Genomic DNA, 9974 nt, shown 5'->3' on the forward strand with positions numbered 1-9974 from the left:
ACATCTCGTGAGGTGTTTTGGCAATCTTCTTAGTAGGGACTAGATTGAGGATATGGGCGACAGTCTCTAAGGCATACCCCCAGAATGAGATTGGTAACGAAGCTCGACTCATCATGGAACGAACCATGTCCAATAAGGTCCGATTGCGCCTCTCGGCAACACCATTTAGCTGTGGTGTCCTAGGAGGTGTCAATTGTGAGACTATCCCACATTCCTTAAGATAGTCAAGGAACTCAAAACTAAGATACTCTCCTCCCCGATCGGATTGGAGCATCTTAATTTTCCTGCCCAACTGATTCTCGACTTCCTACTTAAACTCTTTGAATTTTTCAAAGGTTTCTAACTTATGCTTGATTATATATATATATATATATATATATATATATATATATATATCCATATCTGCTATAATCATTAGTAAAAGTCACATAGTACCGATTAGTCCCTTGTGGATGATTTGAAGGGTCCACACACATCTGTGTGTATGAGGTCCAACAAACCCTCACCCCTCTCACAAGTACCAGTGAAGGGTGACCTTGTCATTTTTCCAAATAAACAAGACTCGCAACTATCATCCGACTTTAGGTCAAATGATTCCAAAACTCCAGCCTTCTGGAGTTGGCCTATGCGCTTCTTGTTAACATGTCCAAGAAGACAATGCCACAAGGATGCTTTATCTAAGCTCATCGAGGAATCAATATGATATACATTATTTCCTAATTTTTCTACAATCGACACAGTTTCATATACACCATCACAAGGTAATGCTTTAAAATAAAACACATCATTATAAAAAGCATCAATAGCACCAATTTTATTATCAAATGAAAAGGTGAAACCTTGTTTGTACAAACTATGAAGGGAAATAATATTTCTCGCCATTTCTGACGAGTAACAACATTTATTCAAATCTAAAGTTAACCCATTATTAAGCAATAAAGAATAAACTCCAATCTTGGTTACATATGATGCTTTCCTATTGCCCATGATTAGGTTTATCTTCCCGTGCTCCATTTCTTCACTACTTCTTAGGCCCTGCAAATCAGTACAAATGTGAATACCACAACCTGTATTAAGCACCCAAGAGTTACTATGTAATGAGTTACTAGAAAATATAGTATAAATACCTGCATGGGTGGGTTTAACTTTCCCATCCTTCACATCCTACAAGTACTTGGGCCAGCTTCGCTTCCAGTGCCCCTTTTCGTGGCAGTAGAAGCATTGTGCTTCCTTTGAGTTTGAAGAAGGAGGAATGAGACCTTTCTTGGTCCCACTTGAAGAGGAGCCATCAAGGGACTTTCCCTTGGTACCCTTCGAAGGGGTCTTCCTCTTCTTCCCTTTTCCCTGCCCAATTTCCAGAACAGGAGCTACTGTAGTAGGAGTAAAAGTAACAGTCGACTTACCTTTAAGGCCACTTTCAGCGGTCCTTAAAAGTCCTTGAAGTTTGCTAAGTGTAACTTCCTCCTTGTTCATATGATAAGTCATACAAAACTGATCATAACATGGAGGTAAGGAATGGAGAATGATATCAATCGCCAAGTCCTCAGGGAAGTCCACATTCAGCTTCAGCAACCGGTCCACGAACCTTTGCATTTTTTGCAAGTGACCGGTGATGGTTTCACCATCCTTCATCCTGGCCATTATCATGGAGGAGATGATTTCATACCTTTCTTGACGCGCGCTTTGATGGTACCTATCCATCAGATCCAGGTGCATCTCATAGGGGTAGAAATCTTCATAGGATTTCTGGAGTTCGGGAGTCATGGTTGCCAACATGATGCAGGACAATTTGGTAGCATCCCTCTCATGTGCAGTGTACTCCGCAAGCTCCTCAGGAGTAGCAGTGGACTCATTGATAACCTTGAGCTCCTTATCAAGGACATATTCCTTGTTCTCATAGCGGGTAATCATCCTGATGTTTCTAATCCATTCATTGAAGTTAGACCCATCAAAAGTGACTTTCCCACATAAGTTCATGAGGGAAAAGGAGCTTGTACGGTTTGAGCTAGTAGTAGCGTTGGAAGACATCAGAAATAAAAAAGGACAAGTTTAATTAGATGAATAATCCTTAATAAGTCACCCAAATGAAATATAAAGGCCAGGACCCCACAAACTATTTCATAACTTGGAAGAGGGATGCCATAATCCAAGCTATGAAATATTTGAAGGTAGGTAAATGACGATTTACCAATTTCCACCATTATAAACGAAATAAATTATTAAGTTTTAATTGGATTTGAAACTCCTAGATCTTTTGAGATACATTGAACTTTCAATGGCATGTTTGAATCTTGATTGTTCCCTCTTAAGTTTGTGACTGGGATGCCGAGGATCACAAACAAGGTGTAAATAACCATGCAAATTGACTTGGTACCCTTAATTTTAAGACCTAATCGATGTGTCGGTTAACCACACGTGATCCACCGATCTATGATAAAACTTAAGTCACCCTTTGCCACTCTTACTAGTCCTTGTTAGTGTGCCGGTTAACCACACACGCTCCACTAATGACTTAGTAAGGTACAAAGTGTAATTTCATGGGTTAGCACCTATTTCACATTTTCCTAAAGTAACTAAGATTGAGAATTAATAAAGGTTTAGTTACTTTATAATTTCATTATACTTTTAATGAGGATTCAGGTCCCATCCTACCTGTTCGACTAACAACCCTCCACCAGTCAAGGAAGCGGTGGGTGAGAGTATAACATATATAATGATTAAACTTTTAATATTATAAAAGTATAAGGGTTGAATTTTAAACTTTTAAAATTCCAAGGATCTATTTGGAATTAAAGTATTAATGTGTGAGACTTTATAAATTCCAAGACTTGAGGGCAAGTATTGAAACTATTCAAGACTTTTCATTTCATAACTTATGAGTTTTAATGATCCATAAAAAAAACTCTTCATTTTATGTAACTTCTTATTCTTTAATGACACTTTTAAAGAAGTGAATTTTGGTTATCCATAACTTGAGGACAAGTTATGAATTCCATTATTAGCCATTAAGATCAAGAATTACACTACAAGCAAATAACACATAATTTACATGATCTTCTAAAACTCATAAGAACATGAACATTCATATCAAAATTACAAGAATCATATTAACACGTATAAAACATGGAATTTTGATATTAGCCATTGTAAATGGATTAGCATAAACATTACACCATCTAAAATAAGTTTTAAAACACCAAAACAGTTTAGGTTAATGTTTCTAGTCCATTTCCGGCAACAAAAGTCGAAAAACTGCATTATGGGGCTCCTACTCGTCGAGTGCAAGAACCTACTCGACGAGTAGGATGAGTTTGGTCATGGACTCGTTGAGTCCCCCCATAGACTCGGTGAGTTAATGCGTCAGATTGCAGATTTTTCAACTTTTTCAATAAGTTTGCATCAAGTATCAAGAAAACAAGCCTAGGCTCTGATACCACTGTTGGGTTTTGAGCATACTAACACTCCTATGGTGTACATGCAACCCTAGAAACCTTGGATCTATGTTTTCTCTAAAATACATGTAAATTTTATTTCCAAGGTTCACAATCTAACTAGCATGTTATAGGGTACTTGTAACACAAAACTTTAAGTAGAATAACATACCTTACTTTTGTGGTTGATTGCTTGGAGTTTATGAGCCCAGCACCAATATTGTGGATGCCTCAAGTGGTGTCACAAATCACCAAAACAAATTAGAAGCTCTTGAGAGAATAAGAACACTTATAGAAATCGGCTCACTCTTATGCTCACACATACTAGTGCCAATTCTAGAAACAAAGACTCCTTTATATAGTATGGAGGATTAGGGTTAAACCCTAATACCCATGACTCTTCATTTACCTAGGATCCATGGGTTAAAACCTCCATGGACTATCCATGGACTCCATATACTCTTAGCCCATCCTAAATAAATCTTAGCCTAATCCATATATATAAATAAGAGTCCATATTTAATTAGCTCCATTTTGATCACTAAATTAATTCTAAATTAATTCTTGATCAATACTAATTAAATAATTATGATATCATATTAATATATTATAACCAATAATATATTAATATATCATAAACATCTTATTCTCAAAAGTATATCCAAACAAACTGTTAGGTGAAGTGCAACCCAAATGGACCATGCCGGGTCGGGTCAAGTTGATGCCAAATATAGTTACGGACTTATACACCTTATCCAACACCACATCCCATAATAATAGTAGTAGATAAGAACAAAATGAAGTAGATAACCCTAGGAACCTAGACGATACTATCCGATTTTCGAACCATGCCTCGAAACTCCGAGACTTTACCAGACAAGAACAAGCAAGGGTACTGTCATCGTGATCTTAAACTAGAGCCTATCTAATTACTTAACATGTGAGTCAATGTTGATGAATCAAAACACCTGATGAACATTACTCAAAACAAGTTACATCCGTTATAAAGATCGAATCCATGACACTCTTGAATACATAATAGGCCACAACGATACACCACACCTGAACCAAATCATCCATCTTGGATGGTTGTCTGCCTTTTATCTCTCCTATTCATCAACTGGCGAGACTAAAGATTTCAAAATCTACAACAGCTGACTCAAGCCTTCCTTACCATACCGAAGTTTGTGCAGTCCTTGATCTCTTATTATGATGAGTAATTCTTCCCTACTTGGAATCCAACGAACCTCTGTTGATGCCCCAGGATGGATCCAGTCCCAACCTATATTAACGACGCACACTATTTGGATTCTAAGTGATCAATTGTTTTATGGAGCTAAGTAGACCTTCTTCCACACAAAGCTCCACTATGAGACACCCTAAAATCAAACTAAATGGAACCCCATCCGACGCACCATTGGTATCCCCAACAAAATTTCAAGGGATAAACCCATGGAACTCTCTAATGACCTGTTCTTTTTCAACCACCTTATATTCTTTTTCAACATACATATTCTTCATAATAGCTGAATACTCTACATTGTAACACAACGGGTAACTTCGAGCCCTATGACCACACATGTTGTCATGCTCCGACTAAGGTATCACTCTTAATTGATGATTCTCCCCACTAGGGTTCAAACACGTACTTGTTTGTGAAGACAAACAATCCTGACACCAATGTTCCCATCCAAATATTTCCACAATCACGCGTAATTCCTGCATCGCGATTGAAATAAACCGATTGGGAACCTCCCGCCAAAGACCTCTAAAGTGAAACCTCGGTAACTATACGTAACTGTCACCATCCTATCATCGGCAATCTCCTTAAGCAGTGTTCTATTATCTTCCTATTGTTGAGTCATCTGTTGCGTTAACATCTTCATCATGGATAAGAGTTTGTTGTCAGACCAATCTCACATCGTGACAGAAGGCCTGTCACATCATGAGAAAGAGTTTTTCGAAAATTTTAGATTCGTTTAGGTCATATCATGTACAATCAATGTTAGGCACACCAAGCCTCTGATACCACTAATGGGTGTTATAGGTTACAAAAATCAATGTCTTGTGGAATTTCACTTAGCACTTAAGGGCACATGCAACCTAAAGGATCTATGTCATAACACTTTGTGTGTAACATACAATGAACAACAAAACTAACATGAACTCTAATGTAATCAAAATACCAAGTTAGGGTTACATACCTTTAATTTGTTGTAGTAAACAAATCACTTCAATCTCTTATAGTTGTTGGTCTTGGAAAGCTTAGTAGCAAAAGGATGATGCCTCTAATGGCTCACACATAAAACCAGAAACCCTAGAATGAAGAGTATATAGGAGAAATGAGGGAATTTTCGTTCATATGTAGATATGGAATGTCATGAATGAAATTTGCAAGCTAATAGGTCCTATTTATAGTTTAGGTAACTTGCAGACAAAAAATAAAGATTTGAATTGATTAAATAATAAATTTAATCTTAATTCAAATCATTTCCTTTTATGCAACCAGAAGGCTTCAGAAACCTAGAATAGCTCCCAAAACTGTCAATGTTTGGATGGTTCTAAAATTGCCTCTTTTGTTCAACTATTGAACAATTACAATTCACCCACTGCACTTTTAATTAATTCCATTTAATCCCGAATTAATTCTAGATTAATTTTGAGTAATAATTATTTAATTTTAATTGATTTCTGATTAATTTATTCACCGTATAAATTAACAAACCAATTATTTAACTATTGATCTCATATTAATTATTAATCATATAATAAATTAACAAACTATTATTAATTTCCAATTAATATATTAATCATATAATATATTAACAAATTATTTTCCCATAATTTATAATTAGTTTATTAATCATATAATAATATAATAAATTATCTCTTTCTCTCTCTCTCTCTCTCTCTCTCTCTCTCTCTCTCTCCTAATATCATTTCTAGCTATTTCTGATGTTGAGGGCAACCTAAAAAGGACTTTGCTTCAATTTATAAGAGTATACGAATTTATTTATGAGGTTAGACACCTTAATTTATGAATAACATCTATGTCATTTTTATGTGGAATACATGTATGTATATATGCTTATTGTGACACTTTTTGTGTCATAAAAGTATATACACAATATGGTCATTTTATCATATAAAATGTTTATCAAATATTGTGATTCTTATAAATAATAAATGACATGAAAGTTATGTAATCATTACAAGACTTTAAATAACATATCTTAAAATATAAATAACGTGAATAAACGCACGAAATGTAAATAATCATAATTTAACATTGATTAAGTGTAAGATGACTAAATGCTATGAATGTAAGTGAAGGTGAATAATTGAAAATAAATATAAATAACGTAAATAACATAATGATCGTGAATATGCGTAAATAAACGTAAGTGAACGAGCTAAACGTAAATATGAACATGAATAAACGTAAAACGTAAGATAAAGGTAAAGTTATGCGTGTACTCTTTCCTGAAAGAATAAAAAATAAAAGGGACCGTACAAACTCACCCTAGTCATGTGAGGTTAATTCTTTTCGAGTTCGGGACGTTTTTCAGGTATCACCAGCTTTTGAACGCAGAGGTTTTTGGACAATCTAAGCACACAAGGTTATGGATTTATCTAATTAGCACTTAGATGTAACATTTTTACCACAAAAGAGTTGTTGTTGGTGACAAAATAAGAAGGAAAAGATGAGTATTTTACCTAAGACTTTTGAGACAAGAAGAGGTTCAAAAGAGAGTTCAAGATAAGTAAAGTTTAGGAGCAAAAGATGGAAACTTCTTGGACCTTTTAATACTCGAAAATAGCTCTTTTTGGGGCAGTTTTGTTCCTCGAAATTCAGCAGCCACACAAGAGCTTTTAAGGTGCAAAATATGGCAGTTTTTTGGGGTTTTATACCACTTGAAAACTGCTCCTTTTGGGGCTATTTTGGTTCCTTTTTTCACTCGAAATCATCCTATGGGGTTGTTTTGATCTTCAAAAATTAGTAGCTACACAAGGGATTAACGGGTGTTTTGGGGCTGTTATTCTCGAGAAGAAAAGGAAGAAAGAAGGCTGAAAAAAGGGTTGTAAATGAAGGCCTCCTCTTGGCTTCTTTGGCTGCTCAAAAAGAGAGAAATAAAGTGTTTGAGAAGGTGATGAAATGAGAGAAAAAGAGATAGAGGAAACAGGAGAGGGTTCAAGACTTAGAGAGGTAAGGAGGAAGAAATGTGAGGGAAGATTTCTACAATATATATAGAGTGATCATTTAGTTTGTACTTGGTGATTTTAACTTGTATTCATTTTGTACAAAAATATCTAAGTGAATATTGTGCACATGGGAGTTTTTATGAGAGTTATGGAGAGTGATTATGAGGTGTACATATATATGAAAGATAAAGTTAGAGTTAGAGAATGAAGAAGAAAATGTGTTGTATCTAAGTTAAATATTGAATGATCAAAACTAGATCTTTTTGTACAATGCAATATTTGTGGGATTTGAATTTGTACCTTTTGCTATCTATCAAAGATTGGGTACATGTGCATGTAATTTAATGAGAAAGAGAAGAGTGAAAGGTGTGTGTGATCTAACATCACATGCGGATGATTTAGTCGATATTGCCTACCCCCTTCCAAGATGAATATATATATATATATATATATATATATATATATATATATATATATATATATATATATATATATATATATATATATATATATATATATATATATATATATATATATATATATATATATATATATATATATATATATATATATATGGTTAGGTTCATTTGAGACGGTCTAATTTTGTGATACCGTGAGACGCATTTTTTTATTTATTTTATTTTATTTTTATTTTTTTAGTTAATTCAAGTTCCGAAAATAATATTTAAAAAAAAGAATTTTTTGATTTTTCCATTTATTTTGCATTTTAAAATTATTTTTAGAATATGTATAGTGTAATATTCTATTTAGAATATTTCACGTATTTTTCAAAAAAAATAATTTTTTTTTTATTTTTTTTTGTTAATTCAAGTTCTGAAAATAATATTTAAAAAAAGAATTTTTAGATTTTTCCATTTTTTTTGCATTTTAAAATTATATATAGGGTTAAGTTCATGTGAGATGACCTAATTTTGTGAGACCGTGAGACGCATTTTTTTATTTTATTTTTATTTTTTTTAGTTAATTCAAGTTCCGAAAATAATATTTAAAAAAAGAATTTTTTGATTTTTCCATTTATTTTGCATTTTAAAATTATTTTTAGAATATGTACAGTGTAATATTCTATTTAGAATATTTCATGTATTTTTCAAAAAAAATGGGATTATTTATTTATTTATTTATATATTTATTTATTTATTTTTAGCTAACTCAAGTTCCGAAAATAATATTTAAAAAAAGAATTTTTAGATTTTTCCATTTATTTTGCATTTTAAACTTATTTTTTAGAATATGTCAGTGTATTATTCTATTTAGAATATTTCACGTATTTTTAAAAACGAAACGGATTTTTTTTATTTTTTTTATTTGTTTTATTTTTTTAATATTTTTTTAGTTAATTCAAGTTTCGAAAATAATATTTGAAATTTTTTTTTTTGGATTTTTCCATTTATTTTGCATTTTAAAATTATTTTTAGAATTGGTCTCAAGGTCTCACAAAATTAGAATGGTCTCAAATGAACCTGAATTTGAGACGATTCTAATTTTGTGAGACCGTGACACCAAATCTAAAAATAATTTTAAAATACAAAATAAATGGAAAAATCCAAAAATTCTTTTTTTAAATATTATTTTCGGAACTTGATTTAACTAAAAAAAATAAATAAATAAAAAAAACCTTTTTTTTTAAAATACGTGAACTATTCTAAATAGAATATTACACTGACATATTCTAAAAAATAATTTTAAAATGCAAAATAAATGGAAAAATCTAAAAATTCTTTTTTTAAATATTATTTTCGGAACTTGAATTAACTAAAAAAATAAAAAAAATAAAAAAAAAATTCTATTTTTTTAAAAATACGTGAAATATTCTAAATAGAATATTACACTGTACATATTCTAAAAATAATTTTAAAATGCAAAATAAATGGAAAAATCAAAAAATTCTTTTTCTAAATATTATATTCGGAACTTGAATTAACTAAAAAAATAAAAAAATACGTCTCACGGTCTCACAAAATTAGACCGTCTCACATGAACCTAACCATATATATATATATATATATATATATATATATATATATATATATATATATATATATATATATATATATATATATATATACATATATGAGTATTTAATCATTAAAATACATAGTATACTTGTATTTAAGTATAAAAAATACATAACATATACACATATGTATAAGTATTTGGGTATATAATTAAAAATACATAACATATAAATACTTGGGTATTTTTAATTATACATATTATATACTTAAATCATATGCTTATGATATATATAATGATTTGGAAACTTAATGTATAATTATTTACATGTAAACATTTTATAATAATGCTATTTATTTTTCGTCG

At 31.7% G+C, this 9974-nt stretch overlaps 1 long non-coding RNA gene across 2 annotated transcripts; it reads right to left on the reverse strand.

Moving 5' to 3' along the window:
- Positions 1 to 787: 787 nt before the first annotated feature.
- Positions 788 to 7789, reverse strand: LOC122197433 (uncharacterized). Of its 2 annotated transcripts, XR_008231993.1 has the most exons (5): positions 7149 to 7789; positions 6954 to 7038; positions 5636 to 5748; positions 1128 to 5366; positions 788 to 1035 (listed from the first exon to the last, which is right to left on the reverse strand). It is a non-coding gene; the product is annotated as an uncharacterized LOC122197433 (long non-coding RNA). The 2 variants fall into 2 exon arrangements; XR_006191072.2 differs by having other exon boundaries at positions 1128 to 5748.
- Between the last annotated feature and the right edge of the window lie 2185 nt (positions 7790 to 9974).

This window comes from Lactuca sativa, chromosome 4, assembly GCF_002870075.4.
Source record: "Lactuca sativa cultivar Salinas chromosome 4, Lsat_Salinas_v11, whole genome shotgun sequence".
Lineage (NCBI taxonomy): Eukaryota > Viridiplantae > Streptophyta > Magnoliopsida > Asterales > Asteraceae > Lactuca > Lactuca sativa.